The sequence below is a fragment of the Chanos chanos genome, chromosome 7 (assembly GCF_902362185.1).
Source record: "Chanos chanos chromosome 7, fChaCha1.1, whole genome shotgun sequence".
NCBI classification, from domain to species: domain Eukaryota; kingdom Metazoa; phylum Chordata; class Actinopteri; order Gonorynchiformes; family Chanidae; genus Chanos; species Chanos chanos.
In genome coordinates, this window is record NC_044501.1 from 42,848,400 (window position 1) to 42,865,777 (window position 17,378).

General features: G+C 37.8%; 1 pseudogene; it reads left to right on the plus strand.

The window, feature by feature from the left end:
* LOC115816405 (sialoadhesin-like) overlaps window positions 1-17,378 on the plus strand; it is a 185,235-nt pseudogene that overhangs the window by 85,699 nt on the left and 82,158 nt on the right.

Below are 17,378 nucleotides of genomic sequence, written 5' to 3' on the forward strand. Positions count from 1 at the left end.
GATGCAGTCTTTCACCTGAATACTTACAACATTTTCAAACTGTTATAATCACTTTACAGTACATAGTTAACTTTTCACATTTTAGATGAGACTTAGTGATGTGGTGAGTTAATGTTGTTTTCTATATGTTTCAGTGATGTGGTGAGTTAATGTTGTTTTCTATATGTTTTAGTGATGTGGTGAGGTACTGTTGTTTCTATATGTTTTAGTGATGTGGTGAGTTAATGTTGTTTTCTATATGTTTTAGTGATGTGGTGAGTTAATATTGTTTCTATATGTTTTAGTGATGTGGTGAGTTACTATTGTTTTCTATATGTTTTAGTAATGTAGTGAGTTAATGTTGTTTTCTATATGTTTTAGTGATGTAGTGAGTTAATGTTGTTTTCTATATGTTTTAGTGATGTGGTGAATTAATATTGTTTCTATATGTTTAGTGATGTGGTGAATTAATATTGTTTCTATATGTTTTAATGATGTGGTGAGTTAATATTGTTTCTATATGTTTTAGTGATGTGGTGAGTTACTGTTGTTTTCTATATGTTTTAGTGATAAATGTATGTAATTAGTAAGAACATTAATGTTCTTAAGTGAACAGTCTCCACTCTGAGTAAACAATACCATGATTTACTTTGGTTCCTCTGACCCAGACCTGATCAGAACATGTCAGACACTCCTTTTCTCCCTGTTCACACTGAGATAAAACATGTGGTCTTGTTAGAAGATTTATTAGAGAAAACTGCATGTTCTCATTCCTGTACTGTTAAAAACACTTAACAAATCATAATCAGTATTATAATCAGTATGGTAACTTGACCATCTGCTTTAGGATTTTACTCTGTTTTCTCCCGGTTTGATGTGTCAAATACCCTGTGGTGTCTTAATTCTTTATGTTTGCATGACCCCTGTACCAATCTAGAAAGATGTAGAATCATGTATGAGTCCTGTGTTACATACAAAATCAGTCACTGTTTGTTTTCACCAATCACTTGTACAACTTAAGTACACATGGGACTGTGTGTGTGTAGAAGTCAAAGCTACACCTCTAGGTTTACCTACCTACAGGCAGACACATACGTATGGACACAAATGCACAGACACACCAACCCACACACGCACACACACACACACACACACACACACACACACACACACACGTACACACTCACACCTCTATGAAAGAAATCACACAGCTACCTGACAAAAATGCTAAAACTGAGAATCTAATAACCTCACCCATGATGTTTAAAGTCTGACAACAGAGCAGAGATGAGAGTTTGTGGTTTGACTTCTCTTCCAGTTCTTCAGACCAAGGAGTGTAGGAGGAGCTGCTTAATGACCATACACACTCCTCACCAACATTTTCACACTCACACAGACCCATGTCATCAGGTTCAAGTCTGATATACTGAACAATTTAGAACCATCAGTCACACGCAGTTATTGTCAGAGGAGACAAAAGCTGCTCAGTTTGGTCAATCAATGTCTTAACACTTTTCTTCTTTATTATTAGATTTCTCATTGCATTGTTAATCACTATATTTCGGCCTTATGGATGAACCAACCTGAAACTTCTCTTGAAGATATATTTATATTCTATAGGAAACTAAAGAGTCTACAACCACAACACAGCCTTCCTCTTACATCTCTCTCTCTCTCTCTCTCTCTCTCTCTCTCTGTCTCTCTCTCTCTCTCTCTCTCTCTCTCTCTCTCTCCCTCTCTCTCTTCATACATTTTTCTCTCTCATACCTCCTCATCCATTCACATTAGAACACATGTCTCAACATGTCCTTAGCCTCTCCCTGAGTCTGGCTGAGTTAATATGTGTGTGTGTGCGTGCGTGCGTGCGTGCGTGCGTGTGTGTGTGTGTGTGTGTGCGTGCGTGCGTGCGTGCGTGTGTGCGTGCGTGTGTGTGGATGGGTCAGTGGTTGATGACAGAGTGCATGATGTCTGCAGCTGAACTTTCAGTCTGTGAATGTTCTACTCTATTTACTGTTCATTCAGGTTGTTCTTATGCAGCTCTTTGATACTGTGTTTCCAGAATATCCCTTTTATATTTAGATGGTCCTTATCAGTATGTCTATCTGTACATAATGTTGAATTTATAGAATTAACCTCACTTTAAATTGATAATCAGTGCTAGTCTCTGCTAACTACAGATAAAATCCTTGATCTAATGTGACAATAACATTATCCATTTTAGCTATATTAATTATGAGAGAAATGTGTTTAATAAAGTCTGACACGTGGAAAGGCACTAATTGTTGTAGTCCATATTGCATGTATTTCCATAAACAGGGTCCATAAGTATTCTAAGATTTTCAATTAGTTAACAGGACCGTTGAGTTAATGGTTACATATTTATAGAATTTCATACAGAAAAGTGCACTGAGGATTACATATAAAGCAATAGTTGAATGAATAGCACATTCAAAATTTGTATTGATGAAAGTCAATATTCACACTACAAGACATGGAGTTGTGAACTATAAATTTATTCCAAAAAGATTCATAGGTGTTTTTTTTCTAATGATGTTGTTTTGTTCCATGATCAAGTCAAATAAATTTTTAATATCAGAGTTGAGCGGAATCGTCAGAGAAGCTTGATAATGAGAGTTTAAAGCTTAGGTTTGTGTTGAATACTTTCACATCATATTCACACAAGGTCTTCTACTGGGATGAAGCATTATCATGATCAGAGGAAGAAATAAAAATGTATGAATCCAATCAGTATTGTATAGAGATAAGACAGTGTAGTTATAATGAATCTAATCAGTATCATATAGAGATCAGACAGTGTAGTTATAATGAATCTAATCAGTATCATATAGAGATAAGACAGGTTGGTAATAATGAATCTAATCAGTATCATATAGAGATAAGACTGTGTAGTTAAAGGTCAAATGTATCTGATGTGTTCTAAGTTTCTCTGTCTGTGTTTTAGTGCTGAGTTCACTCTTCTACTCTGGACAAACTCAAGGTAATAAAAATATTTCATAATCATCATAATCAGACATACACAATACCATTGTTTAGTAAACATGTAATGCAAGCTGTATTTTTCCTACTAAGACATGTTTTTATCTGTCTCCTCATGGTGTCCATGTAAGTGAAGCGTCATTCTGTTCATGCAGTTTTGGAATTACATTTTATTTTATCTGATTTCTATAGAAAAGCTCAAACCTTCACTCATTCTGGATGTTCAAAGGACTCAGATATTCAGTGGAGAGACAGTGACCCTCAGATGTGAAATTCCTAGAGGAACGTACGGTGTCTTGCTATATGCTTGGCGTAAAGATTTTGATGCAAATTCAGATTATGAAGATGCAAATCATGAATATACAATCAGTCCAGTAAAAACATCCGACAGTGGCACTTATACATGTGCAGCACGTCTATATAACGGTGTCTACTCTGACTGGAGTAATAGTGTGACCCTCACTGTGACAGGTGAGTGATCATCTCTGGTATTTCATTTACTGTTGTACCAGAATAAAGTCATGACATACATTAATAGTTTATGAAATTATTTAGACAGGCTCTTAAGTGATCAAAACAAACTAATGTAACTTTGAATGATTTCACAGTACAAGCCGTGTATTCTTTATTACAGAGACCCAAGACCTCTTTTCTACTGTTTATAAATCGGATATTTGAGAGTCATTTGTGGGGGATAAATCATGAAAGGAAATTGAAGATGATGAAAAACAGTCATAACAAAATAGTTTTAAGTAATGCCAATCAACAAATATTTAGTACCGACAAATAGTAAAAATACATTTCAAGTCAGTAAGTGGTAAACCCAACACAGTCTCATTCAGCAAAGACCCTGAGTTTCTCTATTTTAATATTAAAAGTTATGAGACCATTCAAATATCAATCCCAGCATGAAACTTCATCTACATGAATTTGAGCAAAACTGGGAAATACTAAATGTCTCCATTAAAACTTACTGATGTGCACCATAGAAATAGAACAGGATTTTATGGTTCACATTTTACAAACAAATACTCAGTGTTTGAGTGATAGTAGTAAATGAGTTTTATGAGGAGTAAATGAGGAGCTGCTGTAACTGACCAGGATCAGTACTGGTGTGAGGGAGAGAGTTATTACAGACTCACATCCTCACAGCTAAGCAGTCCTGTCACTCTCACTGTTAGAGGTCAGTAAGTCAGAATGCCAGAAGACATCAAAAACATTTAAAAGAAAACAGAAATATTCTCCATACAACAACATTTCTAAACTCTTGTCACATTCTGATAAAGAGGCAGGATGCAGATGTAGGTCACTTGTTGCTTTATCTCCTCTTGTCATAATAAAGAGTAACAAAACTTACACAGAGCCATCTTCAAAAGCAGGGAAACCAAAAACCACCATTACATGGGGTTAAACACCAAACAATGCAAGTCAAAGAAACAGGAACATACCAATGAGTGTAAATACAAGTCTAAATGAGGCAGAATTAACTCAGTGATTAAACTAACAAGACCAAACCAAGCAGCTAGGAACAAACCAAAACTGACCAAAAGTGAACAAAGATTTTTATTTATATATTGTCTTTTATTCATACTCGTCTGGTAACAGAGGATTAGCAAAGTAAGAATTTCATTGTACAGTGTAACTGCCTGTTTTGCTGTGCACATGACAATAAAACTCTTGAATCGTGAAAAGGAACAGGGCATAACAATACCTCCACTGACCACTAGAGGGAGGGAAAAACAATATAAATGAAACAAAGAGGGACATAAAGGGGCAGGGAGTGACAACTCTGCCCAAACCATAACATTAAACTGGTTGTCTGCCACCCTTAATACCACTGCAGTTCCATACACTCGTTTCATACACATACACATACCATATATGCTCTAGAATATAAACAGTAACAAATAACAAACAACAAGAAGCAATAAATAAGTAATCCCACATCTGAATGATCATGTTAGAGGGACATCTGGAAAAGCTTTATGTCATTTTGAGTTTGATTCAGTGTGTAATACGATATACCATGGGTTCTTTTCAGTGTGTACCTGCCTGCAGTTTAAAAAAAAAAAAAATACATTAATTAATGAATTCAAAAAACCTGCAATACCTATCTGAAAACCTGCTCTTGCCATTTCCCAGACATGCTACATTACAGTTATATTGTCATTATAAATGTTCGCAGTGAATATATATGAACAGTCTGTGAAGAGTTTTCCTCTTCTCTCTATTTATACAGATTTACCTACAGCTACACTCACTGTTACACCAGGAACTTCTCTTTACGCTGGAGAGACAGTCAGTCTGACGTGTGTGATAGAGTCTGGGAGGAACTGGAGATATAAGTGGTATAAAGGCAGCACTCTGACTGCAGTGTCTCAGTCTAATAGTTACACTATAACTGGAGACACATTCATCATCAGAGCAGCTGCTGTAACTGACCAGGATCAGTACTGGTGTCAGGGAGAGAGTGATGATAGACCCTCATCCTCACAAAGAAGCAACTCTATTACTCTCACTGTTAGAGGTAAACTGTCTTATCCAATGATTTGCTAAAATATTTTCCAGATAATTTTAGTTTTATTCTGAGTAACCTTTAAATGGTATGATACCTCTGAAGCACTCTTAAGAGCTTCTCTGAATTTAAAATGAATGTTCAGCATTTCATATAAAACATTTAATGATATTTGTAGGAATAATTTGGATTTCAGACACATTTCTGAAGACTTGTTGGAATCCACAACAAGAAAACAAAGCTATGAGACAAGATAGTGTCAAATGATCATTGAAAAAAAGTGTCTCTCTGTTCACTGTACAGAGAAAATAAAAAGAGGCCATTTTTAACATTGTTTATGTTACAGCAGTTACATTGTTTCTGTCAGTGATAATACTGAATGATTTGTAAATGTTCTATGTTTAATATTCCTCTTTTCTTTTCCCTCATCTGCACAGACTCACCAACAGCTACACTGACAGTAGAACCAGAGACCACTGTGTTCACTGGAGAGACAGTCACTCTGAAGTGTGAGATAAAGACTGAAAGTGGATGGAGATATAAGTGGTATAAAGGCAGTTCTCACATTAGATTGTATACATCTGGACATCACACTGTAAATGGAGACACATTGACCATCAGAGGAGCTGCTGTAACTGACCAGGATCAGTACTGGTGTGAGGGAGAGAGAGATTCCAGACCCACATCCTCACAGTTAAGCAGTCCTGTCACTCTCACTGTTAGAGGTCAGTAAGTTAGAATGACAGCAGACATCAAAAACATCTTCAAGAAAAGAATTTTTCTCCATAAAATGACTTTAAAAATCTCTGCATAACCCTTAAAACTACACTGTTCACCTGCCTCAACAAACTACACTACAATTTCAAGCACTTGTATCTAACTGTTGTGATGTTTAAAATGAAAATTTCTTGGTAAAAAGTAGAGCTTTGTTTTTCCATTTAGGTATTCTAATACTCATACTCTAAAAACAAGAGCACAAATGTAGAGACAACTGTTTCAATCACCCTGATGCTCTTTTTGGTCATTTCTGAATTGTTTTGATTTGTTTTGTGTCTATCAGTAAGAATGACTGACTAATTACACAAAAAAAAAAAAAAAAGAACACAGCTGTCACTTTAGAATTAATGTTGGTTTCATCTTGCATGATATTGTGTTTCAGAAACATGTTCAACAGTTCTTCATGTTCTCTTCAGGTCACACCGAGTGTCCCTGACTAAAATAAATGCTGAATTTAAAGTACTAGTAACACTGTCTTCATGTCTACAGACTTACCCACAGCTACACTCACTGTGCAACCAGAGAGTCCTGTGTACAGTGGAGAGACAGTCACTCTGAGGTGTGTGATAGAGTCTGGGAGGAACTGGAGATATAAGTGGTATAAAGGCAGCACTCTGACTGCAGTGTCTCGGTCTAATGGTTCCCCTATACCTGGAGACACATTCACCATCAGAGCAGCTGCTGTAACTGACCAGGATCAGTACTGGTGTCAGGGAGAGAGTGATTACAGACCCTCATCCTCACAAAGAAGCAACTCTATTACTCTCACTGTGAGAGGTAAACTGTCTTATCCAATGCCTTGAAAAAATATTTTCCAGATAATTCTAGTTTTATTCTGAGTAACCTTTAAATGGTATGATACCTCTGAAGCACTCTTAAGAGCTTCTCTGAATTTAAAATGAATGTGCAGCATTTCATATAAAACATTTAATAATATTTGTAGGAATAATTTGGATTTCAGACACATTTCTGAAGACTTGTTGGAATCCACAACAAGAAAACAAATCTTTGAGACAAGATAGGCACAAATAGTGATTTCAAAAAGTTGCAAAGTGTCTCTCTGTTCACTGTACAGTAAAGAGAAATAGAGGCCATTTTTAACATTGTTTATGTTACAGCAGTTACATTGTTTCTGTCAGTGATAATACTGAGTGATTTGTAAATGTTCTATGTTTAATATTCCTCTTTTCTTTTCCCTCATCTACACAGACTTTCCAACAGCTAAACTGACAGTAAAACCAGACACGACTGTGTACATTGGAGAGACAGTCACTCTGAAGTGTGAGATAAAGACTGAAAGTGGATGGAGATATAATTGGTATAAAGGCAGTTCTCACATTAGATTTTCTACAACTGGACATCACACTGTAAATGGAGACACACTGACCATCAGAGGAGCTGTTAAATCTGATGAGGATCAGTACTGGTGTGAGGGAGAGAGAGATAACAGACCCACATCCTCACAGCTAAGCAGTCCTGTCACTCTCACTGTTAGAGGTCAGTTAGTTAGAATGACAGGAGACATTACAAAAATCTTTAAGAAAAGAATATTTCTTCATAAAATGATCTCTGCATAACCCTTAATATTACATTGTTCACCTGCCTCAACAAACTACATTACAATTTCAAGCACTTGTATATCACTGTTGTGATGTTTATAATGAAAATATCTTGGTAAAAAGTAGACTTTTGTTTTTTCCATTTAGGTATTTTAATACTCATACTCTAAAAATAAGAGCACAAATGCAGAGACACTGTTTCAATCACCCTGATGCTCTTTTTTGGTCATTTCTGAATCGTTTTGTTGTGTGTCTATCAGTAAGAATGACTGACTATTTATAAAAAAACAAACAAACAAACAAACAACCAAAAAAAACCCAAAAACCCTCAGCTGTCACTTTAGCATTAACGTTGGTTTAATCTCGTATGATGCTGTTATTCAGAAACCTGTTCAACAGTTCTTCACCTTCTCTTCAGCTCACACCGAGTGTCCCTGACTAAAATAAATACTGAATTTAAAGTATTAATAACACGGTCTTCATGTCTACAGACTTACCCACAGCTACACTCACTGTGCAACCAGACACCACTGTGTACACTGGAGAGACAGTCACTCTGAAGTGTGAGATAAAGACTGAAAGTGGATGGAGATATAAGTGGTATAAAGGCAGTTCTCACATTAGATTGTCTACATCTGTACATCACACTGTAAATGGAGACACACTGACCATCAGAGGAGCTGCTGTAACTGACCAGGATCAGTACTGGTGTGAGGGAGAGAGAGATTCCAGACCCACATCCTCACAGCGAAGCAGTCCTGTCACTCTCACTGTTAGAGGTCAGTAAGTTAGAATGACAATAGACATGAAACACATATGTATTTAAGAAATAAATAAATAAATAAATAAATAAATAAATAAAAATCAATGGTTTTACATACAATGACATTACTAATATCTGCATAACCCATAATGTTGCAGTGTTATCTGTCACTGTTAACACTCCTGCAGTTTCATGCACTTGCATTTCACTGTCATTGTTTTTGTTATGCAAAAGCCTTTCTATCAAATCTACACTTTTGTTTATCTATTAATATAATTTAACATTTAATGTAATTTTAGCATTTAAAAACAAACAAAAATGTAGAGAGACAGTCTTTCTCTCACTCTAAGGCTCTGACAGGTGAATTTTGTTATGTCCTAATGTTCTGAATAAGATTTCCTGAGTAATCATATCAAAACATAACTGTCAGATTATATTTAATGTTTATCATATTGTGGAAGGCTGTATTTCAAACACTGGCTTAAGAGGTCTTAACCTTCTCTTCAGGTCACAAAGAGTGTCAGTGAACATAAATGCTGAATTTAATTTGTTATAAACACTTTCTTCATGTCTACAGACTTACCCACAGCTACACTCACTGTGCAACCAGAGAGTCTTGTGTACAGTGGAGAGACAGTCAGTCTGAAGTGTGTGATAGAGTCTGGGAGGACCTGGAGATATAAGTGGTATAAAGGCAGCACTCATACTGCAGTGTCTCAGTCTAATGGTTACACTATAACTGGAGACACACTGACCATCAGAGGAGCTGCTGTAACTGACCAGAATCAGTACTGGTGTCAGGGGGAGAGTTATTACAGACCCACATCCTCACAAAGAAGCAACTCTATTGCTCTCACTGTTCGAGGTAAACTGTCTTATTCAATGATTTGCTAAAATATTTTCCAGGTAATTCTAGTCTTATTCTGAGTAACCTTTAAATGGTATGATACCTCTGAAGCACTCTTAAGAGCTTCTCTGAATTTAAAATGAATGTGCAGCATTTCATAGAAAACATTTAATAATATCTGTAGGAATAGTTTGAATCTCAGACACATTTCTGAAGTCTTGTTGGAATCATGTTCTATGTTTAATATTCCTCTTTCCTTTTCCCTCATTTGCACAGAATTGCCAACAGCTACACTGACAGTAAAACCAGAGACCACTGTGTACACTGGAGAGACAGTCCGTCTGACGTGTGAGATAAAGACTGAAAGTGGATGGAGATATAAGTGGTATAAAGGCAGTTCTCACATTAGATTGTATACATCTGGACATCACACTGTATATGGAGACACACTGACCATCAGAGGAGCTGCTGTAACTGACCAGGATCAGTACTGGTGTGAGGGAGAGAGAGATTACAGACCCACATCCTCACAGCTAAGCAGTCCTGTCACTCTCACTGTTAGAGGTCAGTAAGTTAGAATGACAGGAGACATCAAAAACATCTTCAAGAAAAGAATATTTCTCCATAAAATAACATTACAAATCTCTGCATAACCCTTAATATTACACTGTTCACCTGCCTCAACAAACTACACTACAATTTCAAGCACTTGTATATCACTGTTGTGATGTTTATAATGAAAATATCTTGGTAAAAAGTAGACTTTTGTTTTTCCATTTAGGTATTTTAATACTCATACTCTAAAAACAAGAGCACAAATGTAGAGACAACTGTTTCAATCACCCTGATGCTCTTTTTGGTCATTTCTGAATTGTTTTGATTTGTTTTGTGTCTATCAGTAAGAATGACTGACTAATTACAAAAAAAAACAAAAAAAAAAAAAAACAAAAACAAAAACAAAAAAAACCCACAACTGTCACTTTAGAATTAACGTTGGTTTCATCTTGTACGATACTGTATTTCAGAAACCTTTTCAACAGTTCTTCATGTTCTCTTCAGGTCACACCGAGTGTCCCTGACTAAAATAAATGCTGAATTTAAAGTACTAGTAACACTGTCTTCATGTCTACAGACTTACCCACAGCTACACTCACTGTGCAACCAGAGAGTCTTGTGTACAGTGGAGAGACAGTCAGTCTGAAGTGTGTGATAGAGTCTGGGAGGAACTGGAGATATAAGTGGTATAAAGGCAGCACTCAGACTGCAGTGTCTCAGTCTAATGGTTACACTATAACTGGAGACACATTGACCATCAGAGCAGCTGCTGTAACTGACCAGGATCAGTACTGGTGTCAGGGAGAGAGTGATTACAGACCCTCATCCTCACAAAGAAGCAACTCTGTTTCTCTGACTGTGAGAGGTGAGTGATTAATGTGATACTGACTTAAAGGACAATATAATATTTCTGACAGTGTAGAGTCTAAACTATTCATTATTCTCCTACAGGATCAAAACCAAAACCTCAACTCACCTCCAGTCTTAAAGGAGCAGTACTGAGAGGAAACACAGTTACTCTGAGCTGTAAACTGGACCAGTCCACAGGATGGGTGTTTTACTGGTACAGACACACTCAGGACTCTTCAGCACTGACACACACTGATAAGGACTCCAACACAATCAGTTCTGTTACAGACTCGGATGGAGGACAGTACTGGTGCAGAGCTGGAAGAGGAAACCCAGTCTACTACACACAATACAGTGATGCAGTCTGGGTAAATGTTACAGGTGAATATTTATATACATTTACGTGGACATGACTCAGATGGAGTTTGGAATATACTTTTATAAAAGTTTTCCACTCGGTTATGTGGACATAATTATGATGTATTTTGGTGTATTTTCTCTGTAGAGTTTAGATGTGTCAATCTCTGTTCTGTGTTTGTTTTATATTTGTGTGTTATACATTTGTGTGGTATGTATTTTATTCTACAGGGAGTCCAAAAGCTGTTGTGATCCTGCAGCCTGATAAACAGACATTCAGAGGAGAGACTGTTACTCTCAGATGTCAAATACAGGGAGAGAGAGACACTGACTGGGATTACAGCTGGTATAAGAAGAGTTCTTCACTCAGTCCTGTCAGTAAAGATCAGGAATACAGAATCAGTCCTGTTTCTGAGTCCCACAGTGGTGAATACACCTGTAGAGGAAAACACAGAAGAGACTCACAGAACTCAGAGATGAGTGATGCTGTAACATTGACTGTGTCATCAGGTGAGTTCACAGGAGACTCAGCAACATTGTTATCATTTACGTCCAAAGGAGAAAAAAATGACGTTTGCGTTAATTATTGAACACAATTCATTTACTTATTATAGGAAAAGTTATAATTTTTTCTCTATTCTAAAAGACAAAGCCCTGTCAGTTCTGAGTGTTTCTCCAAAGATGTGTCTGACCGAAGGAGACTCAGTGACTTTGAGCTGTGAGGTTAAAGACTCCTCTACAGGCTGGACATTCCTCTGGTACAGAGTCAATCCCTACACAGATGGGTTACCCAGGGTTCATTCTAACTCTGTAGAACTCCTCTCAGACAGCAGCAGAGGAGCTGGAGGCTCCTACACTCTCAGCCCTGCTGCTCTTAAACACACAGGAGTTTATGTGTGCAGAGCACAGAGAGGAAACCCAGTCTATTACTCAGAGTACAGCACAACACAGCCACTGTGGGTCACTGGTGAGTTAATAGACCTGCCGATTGATTAATTGATGTATTGATTGACTGATTTCTCTTTTTTGTTGTCGATCCTGAGACTACCTCTGAGTTGTTTTTTTGTTTGTTTGTTTGTTTGTTTGTTTGTTTGTTTTTTTGCTATTGTTATGTATTTTTAATCAAATGCTTGATTCACAATATTTTTTTCATTTAAATGTATTTATTTCTGTTTCAGTTTCTGAATCAGGTCTTTCCTTTATAGTCCCATCTCTCTGTGTCTCAGGTCTGTCTCCTCCAGCCTCTCTGATCATCAGTTCCAACAAAACTCAACACTTTACATCTGATTCTCTCTCACTGAGCTGTGAGGTACAGAGTAACTCTACTGGATGGACAGTGAGACGGTACACAGATAATGGAGAGGTGTCAGGCTGTTCATCAGACTGGGGATCAGTAACAGGATCTACATGTAGCATCAGCTCCCTCCAGTCATCAGACAGTGGAGTGTACTGGTGTCAGTCTGACTCTGGAGGGAACAGTGATCCTCTCAACATTACAGTGACATGTCAGTCTCAACGGTCACATTTAAATCATATCTGTGAAAATTAGTGATGATACATGGTGAAGTAAATTAATACATAATGTTGAAGCATCAAATTTTTAACTCTTTTCCAAACACACAGAACATCATTTAAGGTTTAAAAGTCAGACCTTATATAAGTATTACCCCAGAGATTATATCATTTTTCACAGTGTTAAGAAGTATCCATATTAAAAGCATTAATGTTTTCTCTGTTCTGTAGATGGTGATGTGATCCTGGAGAGTCCTGTCCATCCTGTAACTGAGGGAGACACTTTGACTCTGCACTGTAGATATCGATATGACCCCTCAGACCTCAGAGCTGATTTCTATAAAGATGGATCAGTCCTCCAGAATCAGACTACAGGAGAGATGAGCATCCCTACTGTCTCAAAGTCAGATGAGGGTCTGTATTGGTGTAAACACCCAGAGAGAGGAGAGTCACCAAAGAGCTGGATCACTGTCAGAGGTGAGATCGTAATATTTTTTATTCTGCTCCTAACTCCAATGTGATACTGCAGTAGTTTGAGTATACTACTTATGTGTATGTGTGTGTTTGTGCATGTGTGCGTGTGTGCATGTGTGCATGTGTGTATGTGTGTATGTGTGTGTGTGTGAATAGATTCAGTGTCAGGTGGTGGATCCTCTGCTGTAACAGTAGGAGTGGTGGTGGGACTGGGTGTTGTCTTTGTGATCATCATTCTAATGATCCTGTTTTACTGCTCCAAAAAAAGAGAAGGTATCTGCACTTTCTACATACAACTGTAAAACTATTTTCTCATGCCTTAGTGCTTTAAAATCAGGTCATTTCAATGTGTTTTTTCTACAGGCTTACCCACTGTTTTCATGTGAGGAGATGTTGAATAATAATAACAAGTCAATAATTGCTTTTACTGTATATAATAATTCACATTTTTTTCACATTTCATTCAAGGTTCCTGCTTCAACCATAGATGTTTGTAAGTATACAATTCTGCATGAACTTTCCTTACACTATACACCTGTAATTAACTGCTGTGCATGTTAGTGATCTTTGTCTCTCTAAAAACAGCAGCAGTCAGATGTCAAACCAAGATCAGAACCAGACAGGAGGAGGAGCGGAGACTCAGGCAGGAAATAGGACACTGCAGTCTGGTCAGTACAACATCGCTGTTTTTTCTCTCTTTTAAAACTGAATTTTATCATTTCAAATTTTTTAACCATGGTGTGATACCTCTTTGTCTGTAATAAAAACAAACAAACAAACAAAAAACTTAGAACTATGATAGCAACGTGGGTGTGCATAAAAGGAATACATATAAAGTCACTTAAATACACACGGAATTATGACTTTATTATTGTTACGTCCCAGATGGTGAGTTGGGTCTAGGGGTATGAGCAGGGACGTAGCATAAAGGAAACCCACCACCAGTGTCGGATTGGGACGGTGCGAGGGGAAAAAACACACGGACACGGGAGCAATGTACAACAAAAAAAGTGCAATGTATTAAAGATATTTACAAAGTGCCAAAAGAATATTTACAAGAATATATATATATACATACAGAAATATTTACACCTGAACGCGGAGAGGGGAGAGAACTACAGACGGTGCCAAAGGAATGAACGAAATATAACAGAAACCACCCTAACTACCTACGGAAACACACACGTAACTACGAGAAACTAAAAAGGTGGCAGAGCCAAAATAAACCTAACTACGCTCACTGCCTACAAAACAAAACATACAATAGTGGCACCCGCCTCTAACCTAACCCCTATACACAGTTAACTCCTAGCGCGGGGATCCCCTTCTTACCTATTCTTCTCCCCACGCCAATCGAAAGCAACCAAAACCAATCCGTAATCCAAATCCGTAGTCAATAATAACAAAAGTCAAACACGATATACAGCGAGTAATTAGAACACAGTATAGCACAAGCGAACGCAAAACGAGACCGAAAATCTACCACAGCTAACAACTGGCATCTTTAAATTTCCGCGCCCCATCTCCGGTTGGCCATCCGACGAGGGGTGCTCCGTCTTTGGTTGGCTGGCTGGGAACACGGAGGTGGGACGCAACACCAGGCCAGGTGGGGAGTGGCAGCTGTTCGCGCCACCGCTGGATCCCTGCGTCAGGTGACAGGCGAGAGGAGCGAGAGAGAAAAACAAAACACAGGACGCAGCAAGACGCAAACACACACACAAACGCGCCGCACGTAACAATTATTTAGGACCTACCATGCGAGCATGGAACCTTCTGAATCTTTAGGCTTTTTACTGAGGGTCTCAGGCCCACAGAGCATTAAAACTGCTTTGTGTCTAATGTACAAATCCCCCCCCAGAAAATGTACTATTCTTTTTTTGTGCCTCTTTCATTTTAAGCTTTGTGTCTAATGTAAAAATTCCCCCCAGAAAATTTACTATTCTTTTTCTGTGCCTCTTTCATTTTAAGCTTTTTTACTGAGGGTCTCAGGCCCACTGGCCATTAAACTGCTTTGTATCTAATCTATAAACTCCTAAAAAACATCTCTCATTTGTCACACACTATTAAACAATAGCTGTGATAACATTTAAGTAAGAACTGTGTTGGTTTCTAGATGATGTTGGAGCTGGAACAAGTGATGTGACTTATTCTCAGATTAAGATGAAAAACATCAAAACAAGAAACAAAGGTACAACCCAATACACAATCCTTTAAACTTCAGATTATGTACAGTTTCACTAGATATTCTTGTGAAAATGTTTCATAAACGGTAAAAACTTGAATGTAATAACTCATATCACCTTAACTTTCTCTCTTATAAGACAAGACCAACACACTACAGCAGAGCAGTGTTTACTCACTGCTGAAGTCAAACACAAACACCCAACAATCCACATACCATCACATTCTCACAGCATTTTAACTGGCACTGAACATACTACTAGAGATGTAAGTGCTTTAATGAGAGACACAATGATAAGATCATATCGATATCTATATATGCATGTCTATGTATATGTACATACACATGTGTATGTTTATATACACACATCAATAAACCAATAAACTAAGCTTGTAATTTATACTATATTTAATCTACATTGTGCAGCTGGGCCCAGTGATATGACTTATGCTCAGATTGCCATAATTCCAACTAAAAAGAAGGAGAAGTGTAAAGGTAAAAACACATTTCTATAAAGATTGTAGTTGCAATAAACCATAAAACTCCTTTATTTTATTAAAGCTATTATTGATCTTCACCAAGGCCAAATGTGCTCTTTTCATTTCAAGCTTTTGAGTTTGAAGAGCATTTGTGCAAAAACATTAATGCTAATTTGATGCAAGTCGTATTTTTTCCCAATTTCAGGTGCAAACAGAGCTAAATCAGAGCATGTGTACTCACAGCTGAAGCAGGGTATGTATGACTTCATAAAGGGCATGAAAGGCTATTTTACGATCAAAACTAAAACAGCTCTCTTGTCACTGCCAGCATCGCTTCTGTTTGGATGATAAATAATATATCTATTTATGCATTTTTGAGAATGTATGGATATGCATATGTATGTGTGTGTGTGTGTGTGTGTGTGTGCGTGCGTGCGTGCGTGCGTGCGTGCGTGTGTGTGCGCGCGCGCGTGCACATGACTAACCTCCTCATATTACGAGCATTGACTTTATCTTCTGATAAAATTCGAGCTATCTCTCCCCAACGTTACTGAGCTTCTTGTAGTTGCTCTGCGATACATGGTGAGTCGTCGCCTCCACATTGAACCAATCTCACCACTCTCCCAAGATAGTTAAATCGCTCTACGTTCCCGATCATGATCTCCTATATAGGTAAGGTCACCTGAGAAGCATAGTGATGTTCAGTAGCCTGTGTCTCGGCATTCCTTCTCTGTTGATTTTGGATGTTGGTTATGGATATGCCGCATATGCCGTCGCAGGGATGCCTGTGCTAAATCCTTAGCACTGGGAAAACCTCTAATCCCCTTGAGGTGCAATTTCGATGATGTTTTGCGAAAGACAGCCACTCTGCCCTGGTGTGCGGACTTCACCGATGTGGCCCATAGCTCATACCGTGCAGACGATCGAGTGTCTCGATGATCAAGTTTTATCTCTGTGAAGATACCGATGTCAATATTCATTGTATTCAGAGCATGTAGAGCTTGCTTGAGACGGTTGTTGCGACCACTGCAGATGTTGTAAGTCAAAAGACTCATCTTCGTAGAATTAGTACTAATGTAGAACGCCGGGCAAGATCATTTTTACAATTCAAAATTTTTACACTCCGATTGTCTCCCACAATGCTGCTAGGGTTGCCTGCTGAATTTGCTGCCGCATAGCGTTGTCAACTGCAACGCTGTACACTCATAAGCACTAGAAAAAGGTAGAGGAATGATTAAAGTGATCGATAGAGTCAACCATGTCAGAAAAGAAAATACCCACCAGCAGCTCGCCACACTGTCGGTGTTGTGTGCATATGTGTGTGTGTGTGTGTGTGTGTGTGTGTGTGTGTGTGTGCATGTTTGTATTTATTTAAACGCAGTGTGTATTATACATGTTGACTACAGTATGTAATGTACTTAAAAGATGTCACGTGTTGTTGTATTTGTGATGTGTGTGACGTGCATTTCTTGAATCTTTTACAGGTCCACGAGAACAGGATACAGTGTAAAGAAAAAGTTTAAGTCTTGAAAT